Raw genomic sequence first — 12,181 nt, 5'->3', positions numbered from 1 at the left:
TCTGATCGAGGTGAGGAAGACCCTTATCTCCCCTTAGTGCGGGCCTGTCATGGGCTTTACATTTTTGAGATTGTTGACAGAGTTTTCTTCTTCTTTTTCTCTCTGACTAACCTCTTATCTCTTTCAGCCTACTCTCTGATATATTTCCTTTGCAAGGTGTCTCCGAGGTTTTCACAAGCTGGAATTGTGATTCATTTTTTCCTGGTCTCTACGCAGGATTGGGTAAATGACAGTAGAACACGTGACATTTCTTCCCTCGAGCTCCATGGCTAATGACAATACTACTTTGCATCCTTTACGGATAATCTCACACAATACTCAGGGACTCAATTCCCCAATTAAGAGACGAAAGGCCTCTCAGGTCTACCGATCTCGTCACATAGATGTACTCATATTGCATTAAACTCACTTTCCGGTGCGGTACTCCCCCTCTTTTCTCCATGCACAATTCCCACTGTTTTTCTTAGCCAGTGCTGATGATAAGATGAGAGGGGTTGCAATCTTGTTTGCTAAACAATGCAAATTCTCTGTACAATTGGAACACAGAGACCCAGAGGGGAGATTCCTTCTGGTAAAAGGTACTATTGACGATTAGCTGTATTCATTTGTTTGCCATTATGCCCCCAATATAGGTCAGATGAGGTTCTTCCAGCAAATGTTCAATACCCTAGGCCCAATGTTCGATAGTATCACAATTATGGGGGGACTCTAATGTGGCTTTTCTGGGATTCTGGGATTGACAAGTCCAAACCTATTCATTCATAAGCTATCAGACCAATTAAACATAGTCTTCAAATAGCACAAATGATTTTTCAGTCTCACTTTGCTGATATCTGGAGGGAATTGAATCCTTCTACTCGGGACATCACCCACTTCTCGAATCCACATCAATCCTACTCGCGCATTGATCACATATTATTATTCACCCGCTGTATCCCGCTAGCCCTCAAGTCCAACATTTTAGATGTAACTTGATTGGATCACTCTATGATCCTCCTTGTGCTACGCAGGGATGCTCCCAGACAGAATTCTTCCCACTGGACCCTGAATCAGTCCATGCTTAATGATCCTATCAGGATCACCGAGACACAAGAGGCTCTCCGCAAATATTTCCGATGTTGGGGATGTTTCGGCCGAGACTCTCTGGGCAGCGCACAAGGTGTCGATCAGGGGTAAGCTGATCCAAATTGCGGCACAACAGAAGAAAGACAGGATGTGCGACATCGAAAAACTTGAGAGGGAGTTTGGCGACCTTCATAAGCAACATAAAAAAGACTATTCTAGAGTTTCTGGGCATACTTTGGATGCAGCCCGAGCGGATCTTAACCTGGTCCTCACAGCAAAGGCTGAGAAATCTATTCGATGGACTGGAGCTAAATTTTGCCAGAAACGTAACAAAATAGGATTCTTGCTTGCATCTAAATTATCCCCTAGATTTTTCTCCCACTCACTTCCCAAATCAGACAGGCAGAAGGCACCCTCACTCTCAACCCACAAAGCATTATGAAAGATTTTCAGGACTTTTACAAGGAGCTTTACAAAGCAGATAAGCACTGTAATATTAACCGAGTTTTTCAGAGATCTGAACCTACTAAGACTTTCTGAAGATCACAGAGCAGAGCTGGAGGCTCCCGTCTCGGTTTCCGAGGTAGCGGAGGTAATTAAAACCTTAGGGAAAATGGCATCGGGGCCTAATGGGTTCTCTACCCTTTATTACAAAACATTCTCTGACACCTTGACCCCATACCTCACTAGATTCTTTAACTCAATGATCAAAGGCACCCCCAGTGGTAATCAACTCAACATGGCCTATATCTCTGTAATTCTCAAACCAGGTAAAGACGCGAGCCAAATAGGGAACTATAGGCCCATTTCATTGATTAACATTGACCTCAAAATTTTTGCTAAAGTTATGGCAAATCGCCTGGAGTTATTTATAGGCCTTTATATCCACAAAGACTAGGTAGGTCTCATCCCTGGCAGACAAGGCCCCGACCAAGTTAAAAGGACGGTTGACCTTATCTGGGTTTTATAATCTCAAATTGGATGGATGGACACAAACAAGAGGCCATACTACTATCGTTAGACCTTCAAAAAGCCTTTGATTCCATTTCTTGGCCATACCTTTTTGTGGTGTTAAGACAATGGGGTTTTGGTCCAAACTTTATAAGGGCTCTGGAGGCTCTTTACTCGAAGCCTGAGGCCAAATTTAGACTCCAGTCACTCTATTCTGAACCGATAATGTTAGCTAGGGGTACTTGTCAGGGTTGTGTGTTATCCCCCCAGATTTTTGCCATGATGATTGAATAGCTGGCTATCGCAATCCGCGGACATCCGGACTTTAAAGATGTCCAATGTGGCCAAACAACACATAAATGCGCCCTTTTTGCCGACAACCTCATGCTTTTTGTCACCTCCCCAGGCTCCTCTCTCTCTGTGATCTGTACGTTACTGAATAAGTTTGCAGCTGTTTCAGGCCTACACGTAAATATGTCTAAATCTCAAGCTCTTAATGTGTGTCTTCCTAGTTCGCTGGTTTCCATCCTTAAGAACACATACCATTTTGAATGGAGTGATTCCTCTATTAAGTACTTGGAGCTTAATATCACACAGAAAATAGAAAATCTTTACCAAGCAAATTATCCCCCAATCTATCGGAAGTTGGAGGCGGATCTCAGGAGCTGGGAATCTCATGCCATTTCTTGGATAGGTAAAATGAATTCAGTCAAGATGACCCTTCTACCCAGACTATTATATCTTTTTTGCTCCCTTCCTATCTAGATTAGGAGGGACCATCTTAAGGCGTTTCAGGGCAAAGTCACTAAATTTATTTGGAACAAGAAAGGACCTCGTCTTTCCCATCGTTCTCTGTTCAATCTCTCCTCTCAAGGAGGGTTGGGGGTTCCAAATTTTCTATGGTACTACCAAGCTGCACGTCTAGCACAACTGTCCACCATTTATCTCAAGGTCAAAAAAAACCTGACTAAATACCCATTGAAGGACAGGCTGTGCCTAAATTCACTCTAGACTTTCTACAATGGTGTCCCTCTAAAAGTAGACCTCCCATTTTAGCACCAACCCTATCATACCCATTCTCTTTGTGGGACACAATAAGGAAGTTTCCCTCCCTGGTCTCTTGGCTTCAACTATTAGCTCACTTATTTCACAACCCTCTATTCTAACCTGGTATGGACATCAGAGCCTTCAAATGGTGGCTCAATAAGGAGGTGTACTGCATCGGACACTTCTTCTCTAATACAGGTCCCCTTCTGCTTAAGCATTTTGTGAAGGAGCATGGTCTTCCCACCACCGAGAAGTTTAGGTTCCACCAAATCTCCGGATTCATTCATTCCTTATGGTCAAACAAACCTAATCCCCCAGGATTCACAAACTATGAATCCTGGTGTGGTCAAGCCATGGAGCAGAAGGGAGGGATCTCTGTACCTCGTGTCTCTATGAGTCACTTGCCTCTAATCGGCACAAATACCATATATGATTGCCTGGGAAAGGGATCTCCAGAGCTCCTGGGATGTGGAGGACTGGTATGATTCCTACTCTAGATCCCTCAAAGGCATCTACAATGCTTCTCTCATAGAGGCCGATATCAAACTCTTGATGAGGTGGTACCTAGTCCTGACCAGATTAGCCCATATGCATCCTTCCACATCTCCTCTATGCTTCAGAGGATGCCAAGGCCTAGGTACCATGCTCCACATATGGTGGGAATGCCCTAGGATTAGGGGTTTCTGGAACAGAGTCTTTCATCTTATCCGTAAGGTAACTGGATGTACTATTGCCCAGACTCCCGCAATAGCATTGCTTAATGGTCTAGCACTGGGCATTCCTAAACTCCCACGCAGATTAATACATTTTATTTTGACAGGAGCTAAATTAGCCATTGCCAAGGCATGGAAGTCACCCACAGTTTTGCTATCATCCATGAAGAGGAAGGTTTCATGGGTGATGGCACAAGAAAAACTGGTGAGTTCCTTGTTAGTTACGAGAGTACAGAGTAATTTACAGCAATATGGGCTCCCTGGGCTCAGTACCTTGGCATTTTACTGATTCCTGGCATTGATAACAAATAGCTACTCTGGCTTTAGAGACTTGCATCAGGTAGAAAGGCACCTTACATACCCTTGCTTTCTTCTTTCTTCCCTTCTCTCTCTTCCTTTTCTTAACTCTACCTTTTCTCCCCCTTTATCTTTTGTTCTTGGTTTGTTTTAGGGAGTTTCTTTTTCTCCCTCTTTTAATATTACCCAAGCTTGTTTAATTATGGTACGGATGAGTCCTCATAATGTGGCTTAGGATTGTTTTTTTCCGTCGCCAATCCGGAGCTAACCCTTAAACGTTCAATACTCTGGTTATAAGCTCATGTTTTGGTACAAAATATCTACAGACCTTAACTCCACAGGAGTCGTGGATCATTCCCCATGCAAATGGTAGGCACCTCTTAGAAGGGGTTTGTCTTGGGAGTCGGGTCTGGATTCCTCACCTGACACAGTGTGTGCGCTTTAGGGGTGTCTGGCGGGGGGTGGGGTCCTTGGAGATCCCCAGCATAGAGACCTCTTTTTTGTTTTTTCTTTATTGCACAAAATGTGTACTACAATATCCCTTGGAGGTGATCCCTGACTTTGATATTCTCATACTGCAAGAGGTTAATAAAAAAAATACTGCATACCTGAGGATAAAGGGGACATTCACAGCATATTCAAATCATGGTAATTAGGTAATGATGAAATTAATACAAGACATTAGCAAACATTAAATACATATAATGTAATGTTCAAGGATAAAACTTACCTAAATATAGTCCTTCCGCAGGACCTGAATAATTCTCCCAGTTGCCAAGTACCGCAACGTAGCAGCTAGCCTCTGCTGGAGTGATGGCTTGCTGAATGCAGGTATCCTGCCTGCTGATATAAGGGGTCACCAAAGCCAGCAGATGGTGAAAAATGGGGTCCGTCATCCTGAGATCATTCCTGAAACCCTCAGGATTATTCTCACGGATCTCACAAAGCAAAGGCATATGCAAGAATTGGTCACTCTGGCGCAGCCCTGTTCCTGGACTGGGCTTGGGTCAAAGTATTAACTCCAACACCAAGCCCCATGTCCACACACCATGGCTTCAAAATGGTCGGCTGGTCAAACAAACAAACTTAAACAAACACACTGAAGAACACCAAGGCCTGTGAAGAGCAACCTGAAGAACAGGAATGAGTGGACCAGAACGCCCTGATATACAGGTACGAACTGACCAACATGCACTGAAAACCAGATACAAACCCACAAGCAAAAACTGAACCGCAGAAAAACAATCAAAATAAACTGGAGTCTGAAAAGCGCAAATCATCTCTAACCAAACTTCTACTAACACGAGATAAACACGAGATTAGCAGAAGGAGCCCAAAGGGTGGCATGCTGGGCCTTGAACTTCCTTTTTCTAGTCCTGTCGTACGTGCTGCACGTCACCACATTTGAAACGGGTGGACCTTTGGAGTGATCATGTGTGGGCAAGTCCATTCGTTTGAAAGTCCGTCGGACCTCCGCAGCAAAGTCCTTCGGACCTAGTTTCCCGGAAAGTCCGCTCATATGTACGCGGCATTAGAGTCTGCAAAAGACTTGAGACTGGGGTGGATGTTCACCTTCCAGCAAGAGAACAAACCCAAACATACAGCCAGAGCCACAATAGAATGGTTTAGATCAAATCATATTTATGTGTTAGACTGTCCTAGCCAAAGTCCAGACCTAAATTCAATTGAGAATCTGTGGCAAGACTTGAAAATTGTTGTTCATAGATGCTCTCCATCCAATCTGACAGAGCTTGAGCTATTTTGCAAAGAAAAATAGGCAGAAATTTCACTCCCTAGGTGTGCAAAGCTGGTAGAGACATCCCCAAAAAGACTTGCAGCTGTAATTGCAGTGAAAGGTGGTTCTACAAAGTATTGACTCAGGGGGGCTGAACACAAATGCAAGCCACACTTTTTACATTTATACTTATAAAACAAATTGAAAATCATGTATAATTTTCCTTCCACCTCACAATTATGTGCCACTTTGTGTTAATCTATCAAATTCAATTCCAATAAAATACATTTACACTTTTGGTTGTAACATGACAAAATGTGAAAAATGTCAAGGGGTATGAATACTTTTTCAAGGCACCGCAGCATTACTCCACACTACACAAGTTGTTAATGCTGCTGTCCAAGGGTGATTACATTGCTTCTTCATAGACACATACACATAGAATGTTGTGTGGTGTCCTTTAGATCAGTATAAAAAAAAATGAATAAATTGAAAATCATACAATGTACACAATTTCAATACAAATTTCAAGAAAATATCGCTTAAATATGTGCATAAGAGGGTAATACCACTATTTTATAGGTGGTCTTTATAGGTGATCTTGTTTAACTCGATAACAAAAATCCACCACCAAAAATGAAAATGTCTAAAATGATTCAAATAGCCATTATATGAAAGGGGGCTTTCCACTACATCTCCAAATTATGCCATATGCATCCACTCATGGATGTGGATGTGTAGCCAAGTTATTAAACAGCATCCAGCTGTTATAGCCTCTTACCAAATGATGAGATCCCAAATTATAGGTGGTCTCATATGGGCATGTATACTATTGATGATCCATCCACAGCTTCTGGAGTCATATGGAAAGTTACTGTATATGTAAAATACAAGGGCCTATTGGTTGAAACATATTTGGGGCGTGACTTGTGCTGACTTCATTACTCCTTCTGAAGGTGGGGGAGTATCTGTGAGTAGTCACACAAACATGAGGCTGAATAAAATTGCAGGTTGCGCTATGGAATGTTCCAATGTCTTCTCCATGTGATTAATGAACTTGGAGCAGGGCGGTGCAAACAGTAAATCCCTGCTGGTCTTCGTGGAAGTTTCTAAATTACGTTGATTGTCCATGCTTTGGATTGTATTTGGCACTGTTGCTGGCACAAAAGACCCTAAGACAGAAAGTGTGATAAAGACTGGAACCCTTGTGGCAAATAAATGGAAAAAAAAAAGCTGAAAAAACAAAAAGGAATGCAACATACTCATCTACGGACTGGTAAGCTGCAATATATTAAATCTTATTTTTTGGGTTTAGATGTGCTTTAAAATTGTTTATGCGTATATTTTAATGATATAGCAAACAAACTATTGCTATTAGCACAATACTGTAAATTATCCAATACTGTAGACATTCTTACATCTTACACACTCTCTGATTTGCCTTCACCTTGTGTTTTTATTCAGAACTGTGTACTCTGAAATCAATATTTGTTACATCTAAAAGGTAGAAATTGCCAGCTAGAACTCTAAGCACTCAACACTTTAAAGACAACATCTTCATTATAAGAGAACAACATAAAATGAAATGATTCTGCTTGTGAGAATCAATTTTTACAGCTTTTTGTATTTTCCAAGGTTGCATTTTGTCCTCTAAACATATAAGAGGCCCCATTAAAAGTATAATAAATAAATATGGATACATGGCTAAAATGGGATATCATCAATTGCTGCATCAATTAAATTTAGAAAAGTAGCAAATTATTCTTTTTAGATTTACATGTTTAAAATTGCTTTTGGCTTAGTATAAATAGATAAAATGTGGTAATTTGCCAGTTAAAGGAAAAGTGACAGATCATCTTGACTTTGTCTTAATACTGAGTTTAATCCCTATGAATCCCTTAGCTTAAGAGCAGGGGGAGGGTTACAATCCCTGTCAGGTTTTTACTGCTTTCTGTGTTCCCATTGGGGAAACATTCCTTTTACATCTTTTTTCTGTTAATTCTTTTTTTTTTTTAAACCGCATAAAGTATACACGTTAATAAAACATATTTCATTCATTTTAGTCCAAAACGATCAATGTTTAAATTAAAAGTATTTAAGTCTGGAGTCTAAAACTTTGAAAAGTTTGAAACTAGTTATAGTATCTAATAAAGTAGGGATGAGCTCCCAGTTAAGTATGGACCCAAACAAACAAAAAATAAGGTTTGGCATCCCACAAGATTCATAGAAAACAATTCAGATCTAGATTTTAAGGTTGGACACAATGCACAAATAAAAAAAAAAAATCATGAGGTCCCTCCCAAAAATCCACACCAGACCCTTATCTGAGCATGCACCCTAATATGCTTTACTGTGCTATTTTGCTTCAATTGTCAGTGTAGAATATTAGTTTAGTGCCAGTCTAGGGATAGTATGAATGTAGTGAGGAGGACCATCATTCAGCTTTGCATAGTGTGCAGCTAGAGTAGGGACAGCTCAGATAGTTCCACTGTAGTGTAGTGAGACTGTGTCATTCATACATACATTAGTGTAGAGTAGGGACAGCTCAAATAGTTTCAGTGTAGTGTAGTGAGACCGTGTCAGTAATCTTTACATTTGTGTATAGCTAGAGTAGGGACAGTTCAGATAGCATCAGTGTAGTGACAGTTGAACACCGCCTATGTGATTGCGTTACTGCTAGTTTAACACCATTTACTTCTGTGTGCATTACTGCCAGTTTAACGCCATTTACTTTGTGTGCGTTGCTGCCATGTTAACACCATATAGTTTTGTGTGCGCTACTGCCAGTTTAACGTCATATAGTTTTGTGTGTGTTACTGCCAGTTTAACACCATTTACTTCTGTGTGCATTACTGCTAGTTTACCATCATATACAGTAGTTTTGCTTGTGTTACTGCCAGTTTAATGCCATTTACTTCTGTGTGCGTTACTGCCAGTTTAACGCCATATAGTTTTGCGTGCATTACTGCCAGTTTAACGCCATATAGTTTTGCATGCGTTACTGCCAGTTTAAAGCCATTTACTTCTGTGTACGTTATTGCCAGATAATGCCATATAGTTTTACGTGCATTACTGACCGCTTAACGTCATATAGTTTTGCGTGCTTTACTGCCAGTTTATTGCCATATAGCTTTGCGTGCATTACTGCCAGTTTAACACCATATACATTTATAGCGGGGCAAAAAAGTATTTAGTCAGCCACCAATTGTGCAAGTTCTCCCACTTAAAAAGATGAGAGAGGCCTGTAATTGGCATCATAGGTTTACCTCAACTATGAGAGACAAAATGTGGAAACATATCCAGACAATCACTTTGTCTGATTTTTGAAAGAATTTATTTGAAAATTATGGTGGAAAATAAGTATTTGGTCACCTACAAACAAGCAAGATTTCTGGCTCTCACAGACCTGTATCTTTTTCTTTAAGTGGCTCCTCTGTCCTCCACTCATTACCTGTATTAATGGCACCTGTTTGAACTTGTTATCAGTATAAAAGACATCTGTCCACAACCTCAAACAGTCACACTCCAAACTCCACTATGGTGAAGACCAAAGAGCTGTCGAAGGACACCAGAAACAAAATTGTAGACCTGCACCAGGCTGGGAAGACTGAATCTGCAAGAGGCAAGCAGCTTGGTGTGAAGAAATCAACTGTGGGAGCAATTATTAGAAAATGGAAGACATTCAAGACCACTGATAATCTCACTCGATCTGGGGCTTCACGCAAGATCTCACCCCGTGGGGTCAAAATGATCACAAGAATGGTGAGCAAAAATCCCAGAACCACACAAGGGGACCTATTGAATGACCTACAGAGAGCTGGGACCAACGAAACAAAGGCTATCAGCAGTAACACACTTTGCCGCCAGGGACTCAGATCCTGCAGTGCCAGACATGTCCCCCTGCTTAAGCCAGTAAATGTCCGGGCCTGTCTGAGGTTTGCTAGAGAGCATTTGGATGATCCAGAAGAGGATTGGGAGAATGTCATATGGTCAGATGAAATCAAAGTAGAACTGTTTGGTAGAAACACAACTCGTCGTGCTTGGAGGAGAGAGAATGCTGAGTTGCAAAAAAAGAACATGATACCTACTGTGAAGCATGGGGGTGGCAACATCATGCTTTGGGGCTATTTCTCTGCATAGGGAACAGGACGACTGATCAGTGTACATGAAAGAATGAATGGGGCCATGTATCGTGAGATTTTGAGTGAAAACCTCCTCCCATCAGCAAGCGCATTAAACATGAAACGTGGCTGGGTCTTTCCTCATGACAATGATCCCAAACACTGCCCGGGCAACGAAGGAGTGGCTTCATAAGAAGCATTTAAAGGTCCTGGAGTGGCCTAGCCAGTCTCCACATCTCAACCCCATAGAAAACCTTTGGAGGGAGTTGAAAGTGCTTGTTGCCCAGCGACAGCCCCAAAACATCACTGGTCTAGAGGAGATCTGCATGGAGGACATGGAGGCCAACATACTAGCAACAGTGTGTGACAACCTTGTGAAGACTTACAGAAAACATCTGACCTCTGTCATTGCCAACAAAGGATATATAACAAAGTATTGAGATGAACTTTTGATATTGACCAAATACTTATTTTCCACCATAATTTGCAAATAAATTCTTTCAAAAATCAGACAATGTGATTGTCTGGATTTGTTTGCACATTTTGTCTCTCATAGTTGAGGTATACCTATGATGACAATTACAGGCCTTTCTCATCTTTTTAAGTGGGAGAACTTGCACAATTGGTGGCTGACTAAATACTTTTTTGCTCCACTGTAGCTCTGTGTGTGTTACTGCCAGTTTAATGCCATTTACTTCTGTGTGTTTTTACTGTCAGTTTAACCCCATATAATTTTGCGTGTGTTACTGCCAGTTTAACGTCATATAGTTTTGTGTGTGTTACTGCCAGTTTAATGCCATTTACTTCTGTGTGTGTTACTGTCAGTTTAACCCCATATAATTTTGCGTGTGTTACTGCCAGTTTAACGCCATATAGTTTTGTGTGTGTTACTGTCAGTTTAACGCCATATAATTTTGCATGCGTTACCTCCATTTTAACACCATTTAGTTCTGTGTGTGTTACTGCCAGTTTAACACCATTTACTTCTATGTGCATTACTGCCGTTTGGCGCATTATATTGCAGTATATTATAGTGTATCTGTGGAGTGTGTCTTTGTAGTGTGAGTACTCAAATTAAAGTGCACAAAACACCTCTTTACATTGATTAAAGTGCATCTATGTACAGATTTCAACTTCTTCTTTACATTTGCTTATGAGCACTGCCCCCTCCCTTCCAATAATGTCTGGGAGGACAACAAGAAAAGGCATGCATTCCCTTGGCACTGTAAGGGGGCCAGCAACAAATGTGTCCAGAGGCAAAGGCTGACGAGGTGGTCAGTCCTCAGGAAGGGCATAATTTGCTCTATTTAGTGAGTTTGCCCCTGCTATCCAGCCACAGCATGCAGAGAAGGTGCTGGACTGGCTTACTAAACCTTCCTCATCTTCCTCATCCTCTGTCATGCAAGCAGAGACAAGTGTGCAGTCCCCTGCATTTGCCAGAGTGGATAAACCTGCCTCCTTGTACACATCTATTCCCGCCATAGCCCCGACATCAGCCATTGAGGAGTCAGCTGAGTTATTTGACCACAGCATCAGCCACTTGCCCCTTGATGATGCCTAGCCATTACTGGATTCAGATGTTGGTTCTGAGGTTGAGGATGACAGGAACTTGAGCCTAGAGAGAGGGAGGAACACTGGTAGACAAATTGGCATTCATGTTTCCCAAGCCGCATCGTATTGCCAAATTGTCTCCAGTGGTAATTATGAAGATGGAGGAGATGAAGATGATGATGAGATCACTGATGCGACTTGGGCACCAGATAGAGCAGAGGAGGAAACTGAAGGGGAGGCGACACAACCCCAAAGAGGCCGACATCAAGGCACCCCTGACACCCAAAGAGTAATTTTTCAGCACCTGTTTGACAGGTGCATATCATTGCAATTTTTTTACAGCAAGGTCGATTCTTGCTTTCATCAAGAGTACCTCTATAGGGTTATGGTGGGAAGGCACCACCGACATCCAAAGACAAATTTTTCAGCACCTGTTTGAAAGGTACATATCATTGCAATTTTTTTACAGCAAGGTCAATTCTTGCTTTCATCAAGAGTACCTCTATAGGGTTATGGTGGGAAGGCACCACCGACATCCAAAGACAAATTTTTCAGCACCTGTTTGACAGGTACATATCATTGTAATTTTTTTACAGCAAGGTCAATTCTTGCTTTCATCAAGAGTACCTCTATAGGGTTATGGTGGGAAGGCACTACCGACACCCAAAGACAATTTTTTCAGCACCAGTTTGACAGGTACA

The sequence above is a fragment of the Lithobates pipiens genome, unplaced genomic scaffold (genome assembly GCF_037356315.1).
Source record: "Lithobates pipiens isolate NorthernLeopardFrog02 unplaced genomic scaffold, aLitPip1_a1.2 Scaffold_8, whole genome shotgun sequence".
NCBI classification, from domain to species: domain Eukaryota; kingdom Metazoa; phylum Chordata; class Amphibia; order Anura; family Ranidae; genus Lithobates; species Lithobates pipiens.
The sequence above is the reverse complement of the archived record's forward strand: the minus strand, read 5'-3'. Positions refer to the sequence as shown.